At 45.8% G+C, this 22,038-nt stretch overlaps 1 non-coding gene across 1 annotated transcript; it reads right to left on the bottom strand.

Moving 5' to 3' along the window:
- Positions 1-19,897: 19,897 nt before the first annotated feature.
- On the bottom strand, positions 19,898-19,969 carry TRNAM-CAU (transfer RNA methionine (anticodon CAU)). The gene has a single exon. It is a non-coding gene; the product is annotated as a tRNA-Met (tRNA).
- Between the last annotated feature and the right edge of the window lie 2,069 nt (positions 19,970-22,038).

Below are 22,038 nucleotides of genomic sequence, written 5' to 3'. Positions count from 1 at the left end.
CTAATCAATGTGACCATTGAAGATATCTAACATGAATTACTCTAATGAAGGAATATTTCTGGCTGTATTAATGTGTTTGTGCTTATCAATCTATGCCACACTTTCAACATCATGCCACATAAGTACTAAAAATCAGCAAGTCAGATTGCAAAAATCATTCAGGCTAGCGTAAAGGATCATGAGAATTATAAAGGAAGGGATAAACTTCTTTGCCTTGTAGTTTCATTTTAAATGTTTTTGGATCTATTTTCTCTTTTCAAAAGAGCTTGTTAAGCTCAGTGAGAACCGAAATGACACATATTGATACATGTTGTCATGCCATCATTTGACTGCAAGAACTGGGCCACTGTGAAACAATTACAGAGGCAGTCCTGTGAGAATTGTGGGAGTTGATGATGTCTCCATTTTCGAAGGCAGGCTCACTCTGATGTAAAATAATTTGTCCCTTGTGGTTAGTTATGGTACAAAGGCCCCATCAGCCTTAGCCATCCCTTGAAAAAACATCATGACCCAGCTCTTCATGTGGTATTTGTCACTGTAACTCTAAGGGGTCTCTATGTCCAGCTGAAAGTCTGACCTGATTAATTTGATCACCTGGCATTGATACATACACTTTATGCTGTCTCCTCTTCATGTTTACACAGCTCTAGTCTGTGGTCTCTGACTAACCTACTGCTCTTTTGTCTCATAACAACTCCTTGACAGTGTATGCATGCCAGATGAGAAACAAAGCTTTTGAAACACTGACTCCCCATCTGCATATTTTCCTCCAAAATATAATTTAAAGGTCTTGACCCTCCGGCTCATGTGGGAAAGCCTCCATGATATTGCAGACAAACCTGTCCCAAGCGTGGAAAGATTCCCAGGAGTCCCACATGGTATTCTCCAGACCCCATGACACCTATTACCTTAGGACATCAGTACATTATAACAAGTGTTAGACCTCCTACATTAACAGCTAACAGGTCTATGAGGAGTGGCTGAAGGAGCTGGATTTGTTTCATCTGGAGAAGAGGAGGCTGAGGGGAGATCTCATTGCTCTCTACAACTCCCTGAAAGGAGGCTGGAGTGAGGTGGGTGTTGGTCTCTTCTCCCTAGTATCAGGTGATAGATCAAGAGGAAATGGCCTGAAATTTTGTGCCAGCAAAGGTTTAGATTGGATATTAGGAAAAATATCTTTACTGAAAGAATAGTCAAGCACTGAAACAGGCTGCCAGGGAGGTTGTGGAGTCACTGTCCCTGGAGGTGTTCAAGAAATGTGTGGACATGGCACTTTGGGACATGGTTTAATGGCCATGGTGGTCTGAGGTTGACAGTTGGACTTGATGATCTTACAGGTCTTTTCCAACTGAAGCAGTTCTATGGCTCTAGGATTCTAATGGCCTACTGTAAAAAACTAAATAAATAAATAAATAAAAAGGAAGCCAAGGGGAGAGAGAAAACAAATTACAGAGAGAAAGAGAAAAGAATGTGCACGTGGGAAGGGTCAAAGCAAAAGTACGTTGTCCTGGGGCAGCAGTACACAGCTCTGGGGAGATCTGAAGCCTCATATCTGACCACTGCAGGGACAGGTGATGTGCAGTTGTGGATGAAGTAACACAAGGAATGCAGCCATTGAATGTGTGATTTTCTGCACTCTGTAACTGTGAGGTAGTGCCAAGGTACTGGCATCCTTCAAACATGCCCCTTGGACCCAGTCCTCTGCACTGCAGAGAAGGGCAGTCTGGACAGCACATCCACAGCCCACCCAAAAGAGCTGGTTGGGAAGCCAGTCATGTTCTTGCTGAAGGTGATGGAGACATTCACCCTGACCACCCAGTGTGCAGTGCCTCCTGTGCTTGCTAGCTCACAGGACTATCCTTTTACTTTGATGGTCACTTTTATGTGTGACTTTGGCTGTGTGATCTGATTTTGTGAAGCCAGAGCCACATATATAGAATCATAGAATCATAGGTTTGGAAGGGACCTCAAGGATCATCCAGTTCCAACCCCCCAGCCATGGGCAAGGACACGTCACACAAGAGCAGGTTGCTCAGAGCCACATCCAGCCTGGTCTTCAAAACCTCCAGGGAATAGGCTTCCACCACCTCCCTGAGCAACCTCTTCCAGTGTCTCACCATCCTCACGGGGAAGAACTTCTTCCTAACATCCAATCTGAATCTGCTCATTTCTGGGTTTTTTTCTATTCTCCCTCGTCCTGTCATTACCTAACACCCTCAAAAGTCCCTCCCCAGCTTTCTTTTAGGCCCCCTTCAGATACTGGAAGGCCACAATAAGGTCTCCTTGGAGCTTTCTCTTCTCCAGACTGAACAGACCCAACTCTCTCAGTCTGTCCTCATAGGAGAGGAGCTCCAGCCCTCTGATCATCCTTGTGGATGGACATGCTTCAGCACCTCCAGATCTTTCCTGTAATAGAGGCTCCAGCACTGGATGCAGTACTCCAGGTGAGGTCTCACCAGAGCAGAGTAGAGGGAGAGAATCACCTCCCTTGACCTGCTGGCTATGCTTCTCTTAATGCAGCCCAGGATGCAACTGGCTTTCGGGGTTGCAAGTACATACTGGTAACTCACGGTGAGCTTCTCATCCACCAGCAACATCTTGTAACAGCATTTGTTAAATACTAAAGAACTGAAAATAAAATACTCCAATCATGGTAACAAGATGTATTTCATAATGCCATCTGCAACTGGCTTGGCTTTTTCCCTTGCTGACCTAACATAGTTTCATAGTTTCATAGTTTTATAGTTTCATTCAGGGTTGGAAGGGACCACAAGGATCATCTAGTTCCAACCCCCCTGCCATGGGCAGGGACACCCCACACTAGATCAGGCTGGACAGAGCCTCATCCAGCCTGCTCTTAAACACCCCCAGGGACGGGGCCTCGACCACCTCCCTGGACAACCCATTCCAGGGTTTCACCACTCTCATGGTGAAGAACCTCCTCCTCACATCTAGCCTGAATCTCCCCACCTCCAGCTTCATTCCATTCCCCCTAGTCCTATCACTACCTGATATCCTGAGAAGTCCTTCCCCTGCCTTCCTGTAGGCCCCCTTCAGATACTGGAAGGCGACAATTAGGTCTCCTCGGAGCCTTCTCTTCTGCAGACTGAACAGCCCCAACTCCTTCAGTCTGTCCTCATAGGAGAGGTGCTCCAGCCCTCTGATCATCCTCGTGGCCCTTCTCTGGACACGTTCCAGCACCTCCACATCCCTCTTGTAATAGGGGCTCCAGAACTGGACACAGTACTCCAGGTGGGGTCTCACCAGGGCTGAGTAGAGGGGGAGGATCACCTCCCTCGACCTGCTAGCCACACTTCTCCTGATGCAGCCCAAGATCTGATTGGCTTTGCGGGCTGCTGGATTGTACTGCCAGCATCCCAGCCTTGGAGCGCAGAGATGCCACAACTTCCAGTATCACTAGCTGAAAGGACATGGCAACCAAATAATCACAGTAAAAGCTTAAGAGGAGGGAGCACAGTTCCAGATGAACTTTTATACATTTAAAGACCTCTGCTTACTTATAGGGCAGGAAAAGTCTGACTCAGAATGTTTGCTGGAACATTATTTGCTGGGATATCTTTCTTAACTGCTAAATATTGTACAGAGCAAAAGCATTGGGGTTTTCCCACCTTGCTAATCAGGAAAGAGGTAGATCTTAGCAATGAGACAATTATGAAAATCAGGAAGCAATTTAATTGTCTGACAACAGCTTAATTAGGAAGAATATAATTTTCTTAAATGATAGTAATCATTTTCCTAGGCATTAAAGAATAGCAGATCTTAACTTCAAGGAAAATACCTTTCGCAGTGAAAAAGTGTAGAAGATACCCACACAGGGTTGAATCCATCTCTTGCAGGCAGATCAGCTGAGGATGAAGTGTTGCTGGACACTTCACCTTTCAGAAAACTAGCCCCTGGCACCATTAGGGATGCACTGGGAAGCCTAAGCATGGAGTCTAAAAACTCCTATGTTGCCCTGTAGTTTGAGAGTGATAAGCCTGCCTCATTCAGCCAAATGCTTAAGCACCTGCTTAACTTTAAAGTTCATGGTCTGCCTCATGCTTGTCTAGAGCCTGCTTCCTAAGGGAGATAACTAATAAGTGCTATGTATGCAAATACACTTAAATGTCTTTCTATTTGGAAAAAAATCAATCCTTCAAAAGCCAGAAAGCCAGGATTTTCCAGAAATGAGGTAGCCCCTTGAGCTTATTTACACTGACATGGTTTTCAATCAGCTGATCACACTGAAAGTCTCCTATGAGATCTCTGCCTCATTCGGCACACAGTATGGCTGAGGCTCCTTTAAAAGGCTCAATTATTTCTTTGGGGGGGTGTGTGTGTGTAATTTTCCTGCTCTTCACACTTCACAGTATTTTTTCCAAGTTAAAATATGCACAAATCACAGCAAACCTTTTCTATGTAATGTCAATAATATGATGGAAAGATGGCTGAGCTTATCTATCAGCTTGCTGCTCAAATGTCTTCCCCGTGAGGGTGGTGAGAGACTGGAACAGGTTGCCCAGGGAGGTGGTAGAAGCCCCATCCCTGGAGGCTTTTAAGGCCAGGCTGGATGTGGCTCTGAGCAACCTAATTTAGTGTGAGGTGTCCCTTCCCATAGCAGGGGGTTTGGAACTAGCTGATCCTTGAGGTCCCTTCCAAACCTAACAATTCTATGATTCTGTGATTCTATTCCTTTCTCTCTTCCCACCCCCAGTACCTCAAGTGTAGGGCAGGATGTGAGTGGGAAAGACAACCATAAAAAGCAGCCCATGTTCCTTTGAAAGAGGGAGCTTTAAAATGTGCATTTGAATACTGCCACAGGAAGGTGATACATCAAGAAATGAAAACCATTGGTCCTACAGAAGGAAGGGGGGAAAGGTAGATGGGAAGCCAAGAGTCTCCGGTGAACCAGGAGTTTGGTGGAAGCTGTCAGTGCAACTATGGAGTAAAATGGTCTAGTGTAATCTTTGGATTTTGAAGAATGACTTGGCGCGCCAGAGGAACAAAGTGAAATCTCCTCTGCTGATTCTAAGTGACTATGTCAGTCAACTGAATCCATATTTCCAACAATGTATTGCAAGACAGCATGCAAACAAGACTCACAAACTAATTCAAGAAACATGAAAATAAAAGGATAAAGACTTAGAAAAATATATTTGTAATGTCCTTAGCAGGAAAAAAGATAGAGAGACCATTTCATTGCACCATACAGATCTCTTCATAGAGACACATGGAATTATTTTGCTGATTATGATGTGAAGGGAGATATGGGATTTTATTGCCAAACTCTCTGCAGTACCAGGGATCCATAGGATAAGCTGTGCTCTAGCATTCCTAGGGGCAAAACCCCCTTCAGTCTATGGCAGAAAGGCATAAAAAAACAGAGGCTGAAAGCCAGACAAATCCAATCTTGGAAGAGAGCACACCATTGGAAGCATGAAGGCAATTAGCCAAGGAAAGAACCTCTTTAACATAGATTGGAAGCCCCTCTGCAAGGTACATTTAAATCACACTCAAATTGCTCAAGAGTCCAGAAAGATCTTAACAGTGACATGAAAAGGCTGCTGATATATAGAAGACTGGACATGATGATTCATTAGTTTCTGATTTTATTCTTGGAGTGGGCCAGGGGGAAGGCTTTGAGGAGAACTGCAGGAAAGAGGAGCTTACCCTGCTTTCCGAGGCAAATTCTCATTCAGGCTTTGCATCTTAAATCTTAACCTTGACACTCAGCCATTGTGGTTGGAGAAGCTGCTGGTTTGCATGTATTTCTTGTTGTAAAGCGGGTTTTTTCTCAGGCTCAGTAGCACCTTTCACCAGCAGCGCTCCAGGCTGAGACTAAACATCCTACTTGTAGACTAAGTCACTACTTAATGCAAGAACGGCTGTGGCAGAATCGGGCTGCAGCACTGCTCTTGTGTTGAGGAGCACTTTAGTCACCATCAGCTCTTGTTTGTTTTCGTCAGAGAATCACTTATGGAGTCAAGAAGTTCTTCATGCAGGCATGTAAGATCTAGGAAAATATATTATGTAAAATGTGTCTTAAATTATGTTGCAAGGAGTCTTTTTACCCATGCAGGTAGTTAGGTGGGCGCTGAGTGTTTATCCTCCACGCTTTCTTCCTGCTTGGGGACTACACACCAAACTCAGCAGCACAGAGCAGGAGAACCTCCTCTGACACCTGCTCAGCCTCACTGAATTGTTTTTAAGATGTCAGTGTAAAAGCATTGCTTCATTTTATTTTTTTTTAGTATCATAGTATCAGTCAGGGTTGGAAGGGACCACAAGGATCATCTAATTCCAACCCCTCTGCCATGGACAGGGACACCCCACCCTAGATCAGGCTGGCCAGAGCTTCATCCAGCCTTTTCCCCAAACTGCAGTTGTGGAATTCCTGCCTTCTTCTGCAGGGTATTTCCAATTGTTTAACTCGTTTTCAAAAGTAAATCAGGCTTTTTCTTGATGTTTTGGATTTCCTTACAGAATATGGATTCTCAAGCACAACCTCTCCTTGTGAAGATGCTACCCATGTGGAAAACAAGGGAGAAGCACAGCTGCAGGAGGGAAAAGTGTAGTTGAAGTCCATGCCTCGATGCTAGCTGAGAATGTACCATTTCCCAAAAGAAGTATCTTGCTGGGAAACTCACTGGCTGCATTCTCACCTCACATATAGGCTGAAAACCATGATGGGAGCAGCTCTGACAGTGAGACCTGCAGGGATGAAAAAAGCATGATTAATTGACAGACAAAACAGACAAATAACTTTGCAGAAGCAAGCCCTGGCCCTTTACAGGTTGCTGGAACTGGCATAGCCAAGGATGAGAAAGAGGTTTCCTCTAAGAGCACTTTTGCTGAGACCTCCAGATCTGGAGGGGCCCAGCCCACAATTTGGGGAAATGTGCTGAGAGCCATTTTTGCAGGAGTTGAATTGAGCAGTCAGAGAATGTGATTCCCACTGAGCCATGCAGTTGAGCAGTCTGCAATCCCTGCAATAACAGCAAAATGCTGTTAATCTGCAGAGAGGTAAGCGGGAATGCATGATTTCATATGACATGAGCATGGAAACTGTACACTGAGACAAGCAAGGACAGTGAAAGCAATGTTTATAGCCATAGGGCAATACTAGAAATCTCTGTGGGCATCAGTAACCTGTGAGGACAGTTGCTTTGATGGAGGGAGGTTAGCACAGAAAGAACTATCCTATCCCTGCTGGAACATTCTCCCAGGTAAGCAGAGCATTTACACAAACTCAGAACAAACTAGAGATTCAACAGAGCACGAAAGGGAATGTCCAGCCTAGTACAGGAGGTATTGCTCCAATCACCCAGACTAAACATTTCTCTGGTTTGCAACCCTAAAATGAGGTTCTGCACACTGAGACACTGCACCACACCACTGCAAGTACCATTCACTGTTAGTGTCTGTGGTGGCCAGTACTCCCAAGAGAATCATGGAATCATAGAATTGTTAGGGTTGGAAGGGCTCTCAAGAATCATCTAGTTCCAACCCCCCTGCCATGGGCAGGGATCCCTCACACTAGATCAGGTTGCTCAGAGCCACATCCAGCCTGGCCTTAGAAACTTCCAAGGATGAGGCTTCTACCACCTCCCTGGGCAACCTGTTCCAGCATCTCACCACCCTCATGGGGAAGAACTTCTTCCTAATATCCAATCTGAATCTACTCATTTCTATTTTTGTTCCATTCCCCCTAATCCTATCACTACCTGACACCCTAAAAATTCCCTCCCCAGCTTTCTTGTAGGCCCCCTTAAGATACTAAAAGGCCACAATAAAGTCTCCTTGGTATTTAGGAAGAGACTGGATGGGGCACTTGGTGCCATGGTTTAGTTGATTAGATGATGTTGGATTTGATGATCTCAAAGGTCATTTCTAACCTGGTTAATTCTACCATCACTGGAGGTGTTCAGGAGGAGACTTGATAGGGTGCTTGGTTGCATGGTTTAGTTGATTAGGTGGTGTTGGATGATAGGTTGGACACAATGATCTTGAGGGTCTCTTCCAACCTGGTCTGGTCTATTCTATTCTATTCTATTCTATTCTATTCTATTCTATTCTATTCTATTCTATTCTATTCTATTCTCCAGACTGAATAGTCCCAACTCCCTCAGACTGTCCTCATAGGAGAGGTGCTCCAGCCCTCTGATCATCCTTGTGGCCCTTCTCTGAACACACTCCAGCATGTCCAGATCCTTCCTGTAATAGGGGCTCAAATACTGGACACACTACTCCAGGTGGGGTCTCACCAGAGCAGAGTAGAGGGGGAGAATCACCTCCCTCGACCTGCTGGCTATGCCTCTCTTGATGCAGCCCAGGATGTGATTTGCTTTCTGGGGTGCAAGTGCACACTGCTGGTTCATGTTGAGTTTCTCATCCACCAGCACCCACAAGTCCTTTTCTTCAGGGCTGCTCCCAAGCCAGTTGCTGCCCAGCCTATATCGGCTCTTGGGACTGCCCTGACCCAGTTGCTGGACCTTGCACTTGGTGTTGTTGAACCTCATGAGGCTGGCTTGGGTTCACCTCTCCAGCCTGTCAAGGTCCCTCTAGAGAAGGACCTACTGAGGAAGTGTGAACTAAGTTATGAGATATAATTCCTCAGCTAATTGAACATGAGACTACCCATTCTTCTGTGATTTTTCACATGATGAGGTGAGAATCCACAGAGACTCAGAAAAGCCAGTTGTTGTGGGGCTGCTGAGCATGGTATGGCACAGCTGGGCCACCAGATGTGGACACAGAAAACATTGGCGTGCCACAGACTGCAATGCAGATTGCAAAAGCCTGAATAAAACAAATCATATTGTAAGCCACTCTTGATTCAATCAAAAATACTACAGAGATGAACTGCCACTGCCATGGCTAGGCAAGGAAGCACTTAAGATAGACTTTGCCTAAGGAGGCTCAACAGTTTCATAGTTTCATAGTTTCATAGTTTCATCCAGGGTTGGAAGGGACCACACGGATCATCTAATTCCAACCCCCCTGCCATGGGCAGGGACACCCCACTCTAGATCAGGCTGGACAGAGCCTCATCCAGCCTGCTCTTAAACACCCCCAGGGACAGGGTCTCGACCACCTCCCTGGACAACCCATCCCAGGGTCTCACCACTCTCACGGTGAAGAACCTCCTCCTCACATCTAGCCTGAATCTCCCCACCTCCAGCTTCATTCCATTCCCCCTAGTCCTATCACTACCTGAGATCTTGAGAAGTCCCTCCCCAGCCTTCCTGTAGGCCCCCTTCAGATACTGGAAGGCCACAATTAGGTCACCTCGGAGCCTTCTCTTCTGCAGACTGAACAGCCCCAACTCCTTCAGTCTGTCCTCATAGGAGAGGTGCTCCAGCCCTCTGATCATCCTTGTGGCCCTTCTCTGGACACGTTCCAGCACCTCCACATCCCTCTTGTAATAGGGGCTCCAGAACTGGACACAGTACTCCAGGTGGGGTCTCACCAGGGCTGAGTAGAGGGGGAGGATCACCTCCCTCGACCTGCTAGCCACACTTCTCCTGATGCAGCCCAGGATCTGATTGGCTTTGCGGGCTGCAAGTGCACATTGAGAGCTCATGTTGAGCTTTTTGTCCACCAGCACCCCCAAGTCTCTCTCCTCAGGGCTATTTTCCAGCCAGACACTGCCCAGCCTGTATTTGTGCCTGGGATTGCCTCGACCCAGATGCAGTTTATCCTTCTCAGTGTAAGAATAAACTTCATAAAGTGGATGCAGATTTTAAAAGAGGAGATGGAAGCATGGCTGAGTGAAGCTAGGGGATGGGTGGGTGAATATCTCATGAACCCTTAGCATGCAACAGCATTAAGTTCCTGAGATTGCAATGAGAAGCCTAATCAAGTAAAGTTTACAGGTTTAAAACTCATAAAAGCCCAATATGATGCTGGGAAGAGGCCAGAGCAGACTGATTTCTTTGTAATTGCAGGTGGTCACAGGAGATGGCTACACCACTGCAGGGGGCAAATCAAATGTGAAACTGAAGGCATGTTGCATGGCTCAGATTACTCACTAAAACTAATCAAGGCCAAGCAAGAACCTCCCCCACTATCTGCCTTGAATTACTGATGAGCAAGATGAAAGCAGCATTGGCCAAGACTCTCGAAGCCTAGTGAAAACTAGAGGAAGGACTCATCAGAGGACACAGTCTCAAGCTGCACCAGGGGAAGTTTAGGCTCAAGGTGAGGAGAAAGTTCGTCACTGAGAGAATCATTTGCCATTGGAATGTGCTGCCCAGGGAGGTGGTGGAGTCACCATCCCTGGAGGCGTTCAAGAGGGGATTGGATGTGGCACTTGGTGCCATGGTCTAGTCATGAGGTCTGTGGTGAGAGGACTTAATGATCTTTGAGGTCTCTTCCAACCTTGGTGATTCTGTGATTCTGTGATCCCTAGAGCATCCCACATCAGGGATTTGTGATTTGGGTCCAGCTTTCACAGCACAAAATGCAACAATGACCTGGTGAGGCATCCACAGTTCCCAGCCTTGTTTCTTAGTTCAGTCTGGACAGCCAAGATTATTCTGCTGTTTTAGAATTAACATGAGGTGAAAAGAAGTCAGTAGCAGGATCATCACACCAGTAAAGGACACTAGAGGGGCCAAGAGTTTGATTTTTGGACATAATTAGGCAGCTAGATGCCTGGCCTTGTAGTCCTTTGTGGAAGACTGCTGTCCTTCCTTAGCAACTGTGGACACCACTGAAAAAAGCCTGCAGGTTTCTCAGCCCACCTAAAGGCCAATCTGATTAATATTTCTTTTCCCCCACCCCCTCTTTCTCTTTTCCAAACTTTCATTTTCCTGCTTATTTTCCTTCCTTTTACTTTTCTGTTCCATCAGAAAGCACTCACACCTATTGATAGGGTGAGTTTGCTGTTGCTCCATTTGAAATCAGCGTGCTGGTGGGTTGTTGCTAAAAAGCAAACACAACACATTAAATAAGAGATTATGTCTGATGTACAGATATTCTACAAATATACAGGTTCTCTACACAGGCTATGTAAGTAAATCTTCTCATAATCCTCATGCAGTACCACCTGAAATCAGAAGGAAAGTCCCCCTGATTTAACTAAGTCAACTGGACCCTGTACAAACTTCCTAACGGAAGAAGCTGACGAATCTCTTTCCTGTGCATGGAATGAATATCCAGAGCATGGGATGAGTATCCTGTGCACAGGGGGTCAGCCCCACATCTAGAAAGCAGAAACCTCATGTTAATTTTGAAACATACTTCCCAAGAAGTCTGAAGAAGAGAAGGCTCTGGGGAGACCTAATCACCACCATCCAGTACCTGAAGGGGATCTGCAAGAATTGGATTGGATGTTAGGGAGTAGTTCTTCCCCATGTAGATGGTGAGACACTGGGACAGGTTGTCCAGGGAGGTGGTGGAAGCCTCATCACTGGAGGTTTTTAAGGCCAGGCTGGATTGTGGCTCTGAGCAACCTGATCTAGTGTGAGGTGTCCCTGCCCATTGCAGAGGGGTTGGACCTAGCTGATCCTTGAGGTCCCTTCCAACCCTAACAATTTTATCATTCTATGATTTTAAGAAGGCTGGAGTGGGACTCTTTAAGATAGTCAGCAGTAATAGAATGAGGGGCAATGGTTGCAAATTAGAGAAGAACAGATTTAGATTGGATGTGAGGAACAGGTTCTTTACAATGAGCACTGGAACAGGATGCCCAGAGAGATGATTGAGGCCGCATCCCTGGAGATTTTCAAGGTGAAGCTCAACTGGGCTCTGGGCAACATGACCTAGTTGAGGATGTCCCTGCTGACTGCAGGGGGGTTGGACTAGATGACCTTTAGAAGTCCCTTCCAAGACGGATGATTCTATGATTCTATAAGAAAATGATTGTGGATTACCCTTAAAATGCTAAATTACGAGCTCTGTACACGGGTTATCACGCTGTAGTGCAGTACAAACGCAGACGTGTCTTTCCCTGCGGATTAAATGGCATTCCCGTTCTGTCAAGCTCCCTCGCTATGTGCCTGATCCCCTAGAGGGCACTGTGACCTAAAAATACACCGACCCGGCCTGGCAGGGAGGGTTTATCACAGGCTTGTTGGTTGTGTGAAGCAAGATCGCGTTTCCTCCTTCCTTTCACAAATTGGCACAAAGGTGCAAGAAATAGGGAGATGTTTCTAGCTTCCATTATAAGAGAAAATTAATATAGTCAAATGAGCAGCATCTCCTCATCTTCCTTTATTTAGCTCATGTAATACTTCTGCTTAATTTTGCAAACAGTCAAAGCCAAGTACATTGTACTTAAACATGCTTTGAGGTGGTTTCCCGAGTGGGGGGGAAGGAGGGAGGGCATGGCTTCAGTTTTGGATGGTCTCAGTTCCCTGAACTAGCCTTAAAATTCTGCCTGTCTCTACCACTGCACGGGCTTGATCCAGGGCAATTCATAGAATCATAGAAGAGAATGGTCCAGGCTGGAAGGGACCCCCAAAGGTCATCCAGGCCAACCTCCCCCACAGTCAGCAGGGACATCCCCAACTAGATCAGGTAGCCCAGACCCAGAACCTTACCTTGAATATCTCCAGGGAAAGGGCCTCAACCACCTCCCTGGGCAACCTGTTCCAGTGTTCCACCACCCTCATAGTGAAGAACTTCTTCCTGATATTCTTCCCTTCTTTCCTTTGAAGCCGTTGCCCCTTGTCTTGTCACTGCAGGCCCTTGTGAACAGTCTCTCCCCATCCTTCCTGTAGCCTCCCTTCAGGTACTGGAAGGCTGCTATTAGGTCTCCCTGGAGCCTCCTCTTCTCCAGGCTGAACAACCCCAGCTGTCTCAGCCTGTCCTCATAGCAGAAGTGTTCCAACCCCCCTGATCATTTTCATGGCCCTCCTCTGCAACCTCTGCATCAGATCCATGTCCTTCCTATATTGAGGGTTCCAGATCTGTACACGGTACTCCAGGCGAGGTGTCACCAGAGCTGAGTAAAGCGGTAGAATCACCTCTCTGGATCTGCTGGCAACGCATGAAGTCAGGTAACCAAGCTTGAGAGTAGTAGGGAGCACTGACTCATCAATCAGGCTCTGCCAGGGCTTGGTGCCCTAAGACAGCCCAAATGCTCACCAAACTGCTACAATGCCCAGTCCTCTAGCCACTTTCAGAGTAGAAATGAGGGAGCAGTATGTGCCCTCATCAAAATGAGGCAGCTTCTGTTTCATACATAACATTATACAGTATATGAGGGTCTCAAAATGCCTTTACTTTGTAAGCATGAGCCTTCTGTTTGGTAGTAATGAAGGTAGTGAAGGCCAAGTTTAAATCACCTAGTGGCTGTTTGTCCAATATAAATATAGCTCCCTTCGGTGCCCAGGTCCCCATCCAGAGCTCTGCTTTCTGGTTTTAGGAAACTAAGATTTGACTTCCTTAATCACCTGAGCAGGGAATATACAAACACACACAAGCAGGCAGAGCATCTTTGGCAGGCACTCTTCAACTGTCATTTCATTTAACAACAGGGGGGAAACACTCCAGCTGGACATGAGCATGTGAGCAGCTTCCAGCAAACACCAGCATCCTTCCAAGAGCTGCAACCTCTCAGCGCCTATTTGTCAGCACTTTGGATAAAAACTGGTTTACAAGGGCTGAAGGAAAGTCTCCTGGAGATGATACTTCTGCTTGGCTGCTTCAAGAAATTGTAGAAACTGAAGTCAGAGGACTAATGACAGTCACTGACTTCTTGAACCACAGATCCCATTAAGTTAACAGGCTCCGTAGGAGCAATAGCTGGTCATGGGGAATTCTTTGATCGAAGGCTTTTCCAATCACCTGGAAATAAACTGGAGAAGGAAGGATAATGGTTCTGGGTGACTCTATTTGAAATTAAATTGATGGAAAAGGGGACAAAGAAGCCTTCTACAAGAAAAGTGTGATGCAGGTGTGCACATTTCTATGCTGGTGCCATTGCAGGAAGGTTCGTTTTGGTCCCAGACTTGCTTCAAGATGATTATACAGATCCTCTGAATGGGAAGCTAAAAATATGGATATCGTAGGATCATAGTATTAGTCAGGGTTGGAAGGGACCACAAGAATCATCTAGTTCCAAGCCCCCTGCCATGGGTAGGGACACCCCACACTAGAGCAGGCTGGCCAGAGCCTCATCCAGCCTGGGCTTAAACACCTCCAGGGACGGGGCCTCAACCACCTCCCTGGACAACCCATTCCAGGGTTTCACCACTCTCATGGTGAAGAACCTCCTCCTCACATCCAGCCTGAATCTCCCCACCTCCAGCTTCATTCCATTCCCCCTAGTCCTATCACTACCTGAGATCCTGAGAAGTCCCTCCCCAGCCTTCTTGTAGCCCCCTTCAGATACTGGAAGGCCACAATTAGGTCCCCTTGGAGCCTTTTCTTCTCCAGACTGAACAGCCCCAACTCCTTCAGTCTGCCCTTACAGGAGAGGTGCTCCAGCCCTCTGATCATCCTCGTGGCCCTTCTCTGGACACGTTCCAGCATGTCCATATCCCTCTTGTAATAGAGGCTCAAGAACTGGACGCAGTACTCCAGGTGGGGTCTCACCAGAGCTGAGTAGAGGGGGAGGATCACCTCCCTTGACCTGCTGACCACATTCTCTTGATGCAGCCCAGGATGTGATTGGCTTTCTGGAGTGCAAGTGCACACTGCTGGACTCATGCTGGCTCATGTTGAGCTTCTCATCCACCAGCACCCCTAAGTCTCTCTCCTCAGGGCTGCTTTACAGCCAGTCACTGCCCAGCCTGTATTTGTGCCTGGGATTGCCTTGACCTAGATGCAGGAGCCTGCACTTGTTCTTGTTGAACCTCATGAGGTTGGCTTGTGCCCACCTCTCCAGCCTGTCAAGGTCCCTCTGGATGGCATCCCTTCCCTCCAGCGTGTCTGCTGCACCACACAGCTTGGTGTCATCAGCAAACCTGCTGAGGGTGCACTCAATGCCACTGTCCATGTCACCCACAAAGATGTTGAACAAGACAGGTCCCAGGACTGATCCCTGAGGGACTCCGCTTGTCACTGGCCTCCACTGGGACATGGAGCCATTGACAGCCACTCTTTAGGTGTGGCCATCAAGCCAGTTCTTTATCTATCTAGTGGTCTACCCATCAAACCCATGTGTCACCAGTTTGGAGACCAGGATGTGGTGCGGGACAGTGTCAAAGGCTTTGCTCAGGTCCAGGTAAATGACATCAGTTGCTTGCCCGTCATCTATTAATGTTGTGACCTGTTCATAGAAGACCATCAGGTTTGTCAGGCAGGACTTGCCCTTGGTGAAGCCATGTTGACTGTTCCAAATCACCTCTTCACTATTCTTCTGTGTCAGTAGTGCCTTGGATTATCTGTGGATAAGTGAATTAATAGAAAAGCAAACAGAGGTTTACTTATATTCAACAATTCTGAACTACTTTACTCACTGCCCTAAATCCAACAACAAAATGCATTCGAGACCAGTTATAATACTGCATATAGAAACACCCTGATATAATGGCTCTTAGGGTCCTGAAATATTCTTTCCATGAGAAAAAACCAACCAAACAACAAATTCTGAAGAAGTAGCTGACAAGTAAATGTGACTGTAGGATGTGATGATACATTTTAGGTTAACTAGTTTACATTTCTTTTGAAGTGAATTTCCTAGCGACAATGTTTGCACTATTCACCTGCCTCATCAAGGCCTGTTTAGAATACAGTGCTTAATACAGTTTTTAACCCATTATAAAGCCATGCACAGATAATTTAAAATGATCATAACAACTAACAAACACGTAATCAAGGAGCTCTTAAAATGTATTAAAATTCAGGTCTCTCTCTATTAGCAAAACCGCTTCATTAACATATTAAGACAATGTTCAGTTGATAATTAGCTTCTGTTTGCTTTGCATCCCGGCAGTTGAATCATCCCTGTGAAGCCAGAGGGGAAAAGTTCATGCTTCTGCAAGGTCTCCTTGGTGAAGTCTAGCTGGCCTTCTCAGCATTTTAAATCCATTTCTATATTTTTCTTCTTCTTGTTCTCCTGTTTCTGATGTGTTGCAAATTGAAACCCACTTCCATGGTGAATGTGTGAGTTTGCAGCTCTCGTGGCTCAGCACAAGGAAAACGATGGGCCCCTTTGCTCCCCTGGGCTCATGCTACTCTGGTAACATGGTGTGGTGGGTTGAACTTCCACACCACCCCCAACATTACCTTTGCCACACCAGACCATTTGAAAGCAAATGAAAGCTGTATTTACAAGCAGAACTACAATCTACAATGGAATGAAATGAATATGTAGAAACTATAAAGTATTTACAATACCTATGGATATTTACAATTAATAAACAGAACAAGCACCCCTTGGTCAAAGATCAGGAAAAGCTACTAGCTTCTCCTTGCCTGCCTAACCCTGACCCCCCTGTACAAAAGAAGGGATGAGAGAAAGGAGCAGACAAGTTAATAACAAAACAATACAGCCAAGGTCAAGCAGAATCACAGAATCGATAAGGTTGGAAGAGACCTCAAAGATCATCAAGTCCAACCTGTCACACAAGACCTCATGACCACTAAACCATGGCACCAAATGCCACATCCAATCCCCTCTTAAACACCTCCAGGGACAGCAACTCCACCACCTCCCAGGGCAGCCCATTCCAACAGCTAACAACTCTCTCTGTGAAGAACTTTCTCCTCACCTCAAGCCTAAACTTCCCCTGGTGCAGCTTGAAACTGTGTCCTCTTGTTCTGGTGCTGGTTGCCTGGGAGAAGAGACAAACCCCTTCCTGGCTACAACCTCCCTTCAGGTAGCTGTAGACAGCAATAAGGTCTCCCCTGAGCCTCCTCTTCTTCAGGCTAAACAATCCCAGCTTCTTCAGCTTCTCCTCGTAGGGCTTGTGCTCAAGGCCTCTCCCCAGCCTCATTGCCCTTCTCTGGACATGTTCAAGAGTCTCAACATCCTTCTTAAACTGAGGGGCCCAGAACTGGACACAGTACTCAAGGTGTGGCCTAACCAGTGCTGAGTCCAGGGTCACAATGACTTCCCTGCTCCTGCTGGCCACACTATTTCTGATTCAGGCCAGGATGCCATTGGCCTTCTTGGCCACCTGAGCACACTGGTGGCTCATGTTCAGCTTACTGTCAGTCAGTACCCCCAGGTCCCTTTCTGTCTGGTTGCTCTCCAGCCACTCTGACCCTAGCCTGTAGTGCTGCATGGGGTTGTTGTGGCCAATGTGCAGAACCCGGCACTTGGACTTGTTGAATGCCATCATGTTGGACTCTGCCCGACTGTCCAGCCTGTTAGTAAGCAAGTTAGTGTCTCTCCAGAGCAAAGAAGCGAGAAGAGGGATTGTTTTGGTACCATTGCCCTGGGAAGACCATTCTAATGTCTGAGAACCCTTTCAGTGAAGAAATATTTCCTAATATTCATCTTAAACCTCCCCTGGCACATCTTGAAACCATTTCCTCTGGTCCTGTCACCTGCCACCAGGGAGAAGAGGCTGCCCCCTCCTCTCTCCAACCTCCCTTCAGGGAGTTGTAGAGAGCAATGAAGTCTCCCCTCAGCCTCCTCTCCTCCAGACTGAACCACCCCAGCTCCCTCAACTCCTCCTATTTTAAATAACCTTGTTATAATACTGCATACAGAAGCACTCTAATATAATGGCTATTAGGTTCCTGAAATACTCTTTTCACGAGAAAAAAATAGTAATTCTGAAGAAGTAGCTGACAAGTAAGTGTGACTGTAGGGTGTGATGACACACGTTGTTATTTTAAATAGTTGGGTTTTTTTTTAAAGTATTTCAGTCCCAGGAATGATGCATTTGATTGCAGACTTTTCCTGACTTCTAATGTCATCTACATCTGCTGAGACACCTCTGAGCTGCATATGCAATGTCCCTTACGTGCAGTCTGTTCCCACTGCAACAGCAGCCAGCGGAAACAGCTTATTTACTGTGCAGGAAGAAAAGAGCGTGGATTATTTATGTGAGGCTACTCCAGCTCATGCCTTAGATGTACCTTCACATCACCAGCCTTTTCCAGAGACAGCTTCTCATCCTCTTCCACATATTTGCAATAAATTGGGAGCTTGGCATTACTGTATATCCAGACCAGACTGTATCACAGTATCACCAAGGTTGGAAGAGACCTCAAAGATCATCGAGTCCAGCCTGTCACCACAGACCTCATGACTAGACCATGGCACCAAGTGCCACGTCCAATCCCCTCAAGACCAAGCAATTACAACTTTCTCTGATATATAGATAATTAGAATATATTCTCACAGTTAAATAGTCATCAACTACATGATCTACTCTTTAAAACAGCAGATACTGAGTGCTTCAAGGGATGTGGCACTTGAAGCCATGGTTTTGTTGCCATGAGGTGTTAGATATTAGGTAATAGGTTGGACTTGATGATCTCTGAGGTCTTTTTCAACCTGGTTAGTTCTATGATCCTAAGTAGTAGGGTGGCAGAAATGTTCAGGAGGATCTTGCAAGACATAGTGACTGGGCTAAACAGCAGATGAAAGCTGGTGTAGATGAACAGGAAATGGTGCACATAAAAGACAATTAAAATATAATTCCTCTGATCACTTCATATATGACATTGTGGGATCAGAGAGGACTACTTGGAAAGTAACAGGCAGTCCTAGGAAAATGCCATCTCAATGCTTATTAATGGAAACAATGTTAAAAATGTCAAGGAAAGGAAAATAGAACAAAAGAGAAAACATAATACCGTTCTATAAATTCATTGTACATCTGAACACCGTGTAGAGTCCTGGTTGCCCTTCTCAGAAAGAGCATAACAGAATTGGTCAAATCTCAGAGAGAGTTGGCACAGGTATGAACTTTTTTTTCCCTACAAGGTGGGGGGACACATTTCAGCCTCAAATGAAACAACAGGAAAAGCACCCTAGAGTTGTGAGGAGTCCTGAATGCCAAACAGAGGACAAATAGAAAGTGATGATTGTCTCTCTCGCAGTACAAGAGTGAGGGGGCGTTCCAAGACATTTGCAGGTTTCAGATTGTAAACAAACAAAAAAGGAGATTGTTCTCCACACAGTGTTGTTCAACCAAAGAATTCTTTATTAAAGGCATTGTGGGTACTAAAACTGTGAGCATAACTTCAGAGAAAGGCTGGAAAAGTTCAAGTAACAGAAATTCAACAAAGATTAAATATCTTGTCTGACTCAGGTTATCTTTGAACCACAAGTTTCTGGAGACTGGGAAGTTATTTTGGAGAAGCATCACTACACATTTTTCTCCACTCTCTCGCTCTCCTCCAGACACCTACTGTTGGATATTGGCTAAGTGGACCTTTGATCTAACTTAGCACTGAGGTTCCTATATTCTGGCAGTCTTACAGCAGATGAAATTCTGCTTTGGGAAAGGCCCAGTGGGAATTTTGTGAGAGATACCCTCAGGCAAAGGACTAGATCTATCCAGTTTAACAAAAATGAAGTGGAGTCACTGGAGAGAAGAAAAGACACCAAGCAGCAAACCACCATTCAGAATCATAGAATCATAGAATCATAGAATCATAGAATCATAGAATGGTAGGGGTTGGAAGGGACCTTTGGAGGTCATCTAGTCCAACACCCCTGCTAGAGCTTGATCACTTTGAGTGAACATATCCAGGGAGGTTTGGAATACCTCCAGAAAAGGAGACTCCACAATCTCTCTGGGCAGCCTGCTCAAGGTCTCTGCCACACTCAAAGTGAAGCATTTTGTCCTTACATTTACACAGAACATCCCTTGTCCCCACTGTCCCAAGTCTTGTCACTGGACACCACTGAGAAGAGTCTGGCTCAATCCTCCTGACACTTTTATCTAAAGATATTTATGAATCTCTAGATAGTTCTAAACATTAGTGGGATCCCACATCAGTCTTTAGAATAAACAGAACTTCTTCCTAAAACCAAAGTGTTTAGCAGAGGATGGTTTCGATCCATCGACCTCTGGGTTATGGGCCCAGCACGCTTCCGCTGCGCCACTCTGCTCCTGTCTTCTCTTCTCCAGGAGCCAACTGCAGGCTTCACAAGTCTTATTTATTTAGAATAAACCAAACCAGGTTGGAAGAGACCTTCAAGATCATTGCGTCCAACCCATCAACCAATCCAACCCACCCAAACAACTAACCCATGGCACCAAGCACCCCATCAAGTCTCCTCCTGAACACCTCCAATGACAGCGACTCCACCACCTCCTTGGGCAGCCCATTCCATAGCGCAATCACTCTTTCTGTATACAACTTCTTCCTAACATCCAACCTGAACCTCCCCTGGTGCAGCCTGAGACTGTGTCCTCTTGTTCTGGTACTGGCTGCCTGGGAGAAGAGACCAACATCCACCTGTCTACAACCTCCCTTCAGGTAGTTGTAGAGAGTGATAAGGTCACCCCTGAGTCTCCTCTTCTCCAGGCTAAGCAATCCCAGCTCCCTCAGTCTCTCCTCATAGGGCTTCATTCCTCATAGGGCTTCATTGATGTTTATCTTGATGCTTATCTTTCTTGGTTCAGACCCCTTTGTATTTCTGTTTTGGATATTTGCTGCAAGAGTGAAGAGATAGGGTAGTGTCACTGAAGTCTTCTCATTATTGCCATTCTTTTTGTTTCAATTTTTTGCTGTTGTTGTTAAATTTGCACTGCATAGCACCAAACCCACAGGATTACTTTCATCCTACCACATCCGCTAGCACAAGCGCTGACTGAAGCGAACACGGAAAAGGTTGTCTCTTTTCATCTCTATGGATGTAGAAAGTAGATGTCAAGCAGATGTGTTAGATAATCAGTCTTTGTATCTTTTACCTTAGAAAGTACTCATCTCTGCTTTGACATCAAGAGCAGCTGGAAAAGAATATCCTTTTCACCTATCCTTTTTTTTTTTTGAGATGTGTGGGAATAGCACTCAGAGAAGACAACCACCAAGAAAACAGCACCAAGAGGCACGTGAAAAAGGAAAACAAAACCTTTAAGTGATGACACGTTCCCACGTTCCCTTCCTTTCTCCTATCACATCGCCACGAGTCTTACAAGGTGATTTTCTTCCCTCTTCCACAATGTTTTATTAAAGCCTTGCTTGGGACCACCATCCTTCTCAGGTCGTTGAAACAGCCTTCCCTGTTCTGCTGTGAGCTTCCCTTGTAAAGCCCTGCAGAGATCAGCCTGGCCACCTGCTCCTGTGCAGCTGACAACGTTACCTGACAGTGGCCTTTGGGAAACCTCCTTATTTAGGCTCGAGGTGAGGAGAAAGTTCACAGAGAGAGTTGTTAGCCATTGGAATGGGCTGCCCAGGGAGGTGGTGGAGTTGCCATCCCTGGAGGTGCTCAAGAGGGGATTGGATGTGGCACTTGGTGTCATGGTTTAGTAGTCATGAGGTCTTGGGTGACAGGTTGGACTTGATGATCTTTGAGGTCTTTTCCAACCTTATTGATTCTATGATTCTATGCTTCTGCTTGACCTTGGCTGTATTGTTTCAGTATTAACTTGTCTGCTCCTTTCTCCTACCCATGACTCCCACCCATTTATGAAACCAGCTGGCTCCTGGTTACCTTCATGAACACAGAAGTTTGGGACCTCCTGACGCTGTCTTTGGCAGACCAATTAAAATTCATTGGGTAGCACCCATTAGCACTGAGTTACTCACAGTGCTATGGATACAGTAAGTTTCAGGTAAATTTCAGCTGGCATTCAGAATGCAGTAGGAGAACAAAGACTTTTTTCCATCTAAAATGCAAAATCCTAGACCTTGGCTTTAACAGAACTTTGGCAGGTGCTGTGATGGAAGTCCCATCCCTGGAGGTTTTTAAGGCTAGGCTGGATGTGGCCCTGAGCAGCCTGCTCTAGTGTGAGGTGTTCCTGCCCATGGCAGGGGGGTTGGAATGATGATCCTTGAGGTCCCTTCCAACCCTACCAGTTCTGATTCTATGTGATGTATTGTGATGTATTTAACTTTCACTTTCAGAGTTTCAAAAACTAGATCTTGAGGTATTCAAAGCTCTAGATTTTATTTTATATATATATATATATATATATATTTATTTTTTTTTTTAATGAAAAGTGAGAGAAAACA

The sequence above is a fragment of the Melanerpes formicivorus genome, unplaced genomic scaffold (genome assembly GCF_026170545.1).
Source record: "Melanerpes formicivorus ecotype bairdi unplaced genomic scaffold, bMelFor1.0.p_v2 SCAF_49, whole genome shotgun sequence".
NCBI lineage: Eukaryota > Metazoa > Chordata > Aves > Piciformes > Picidae > Melanerpes > Melanerpes formicivorus.
The sequence above is the reverse complement of the archived record's forward strand: the minus strand, read 5'-3'. Positions and strand labels throughout refer to the sequence as shown.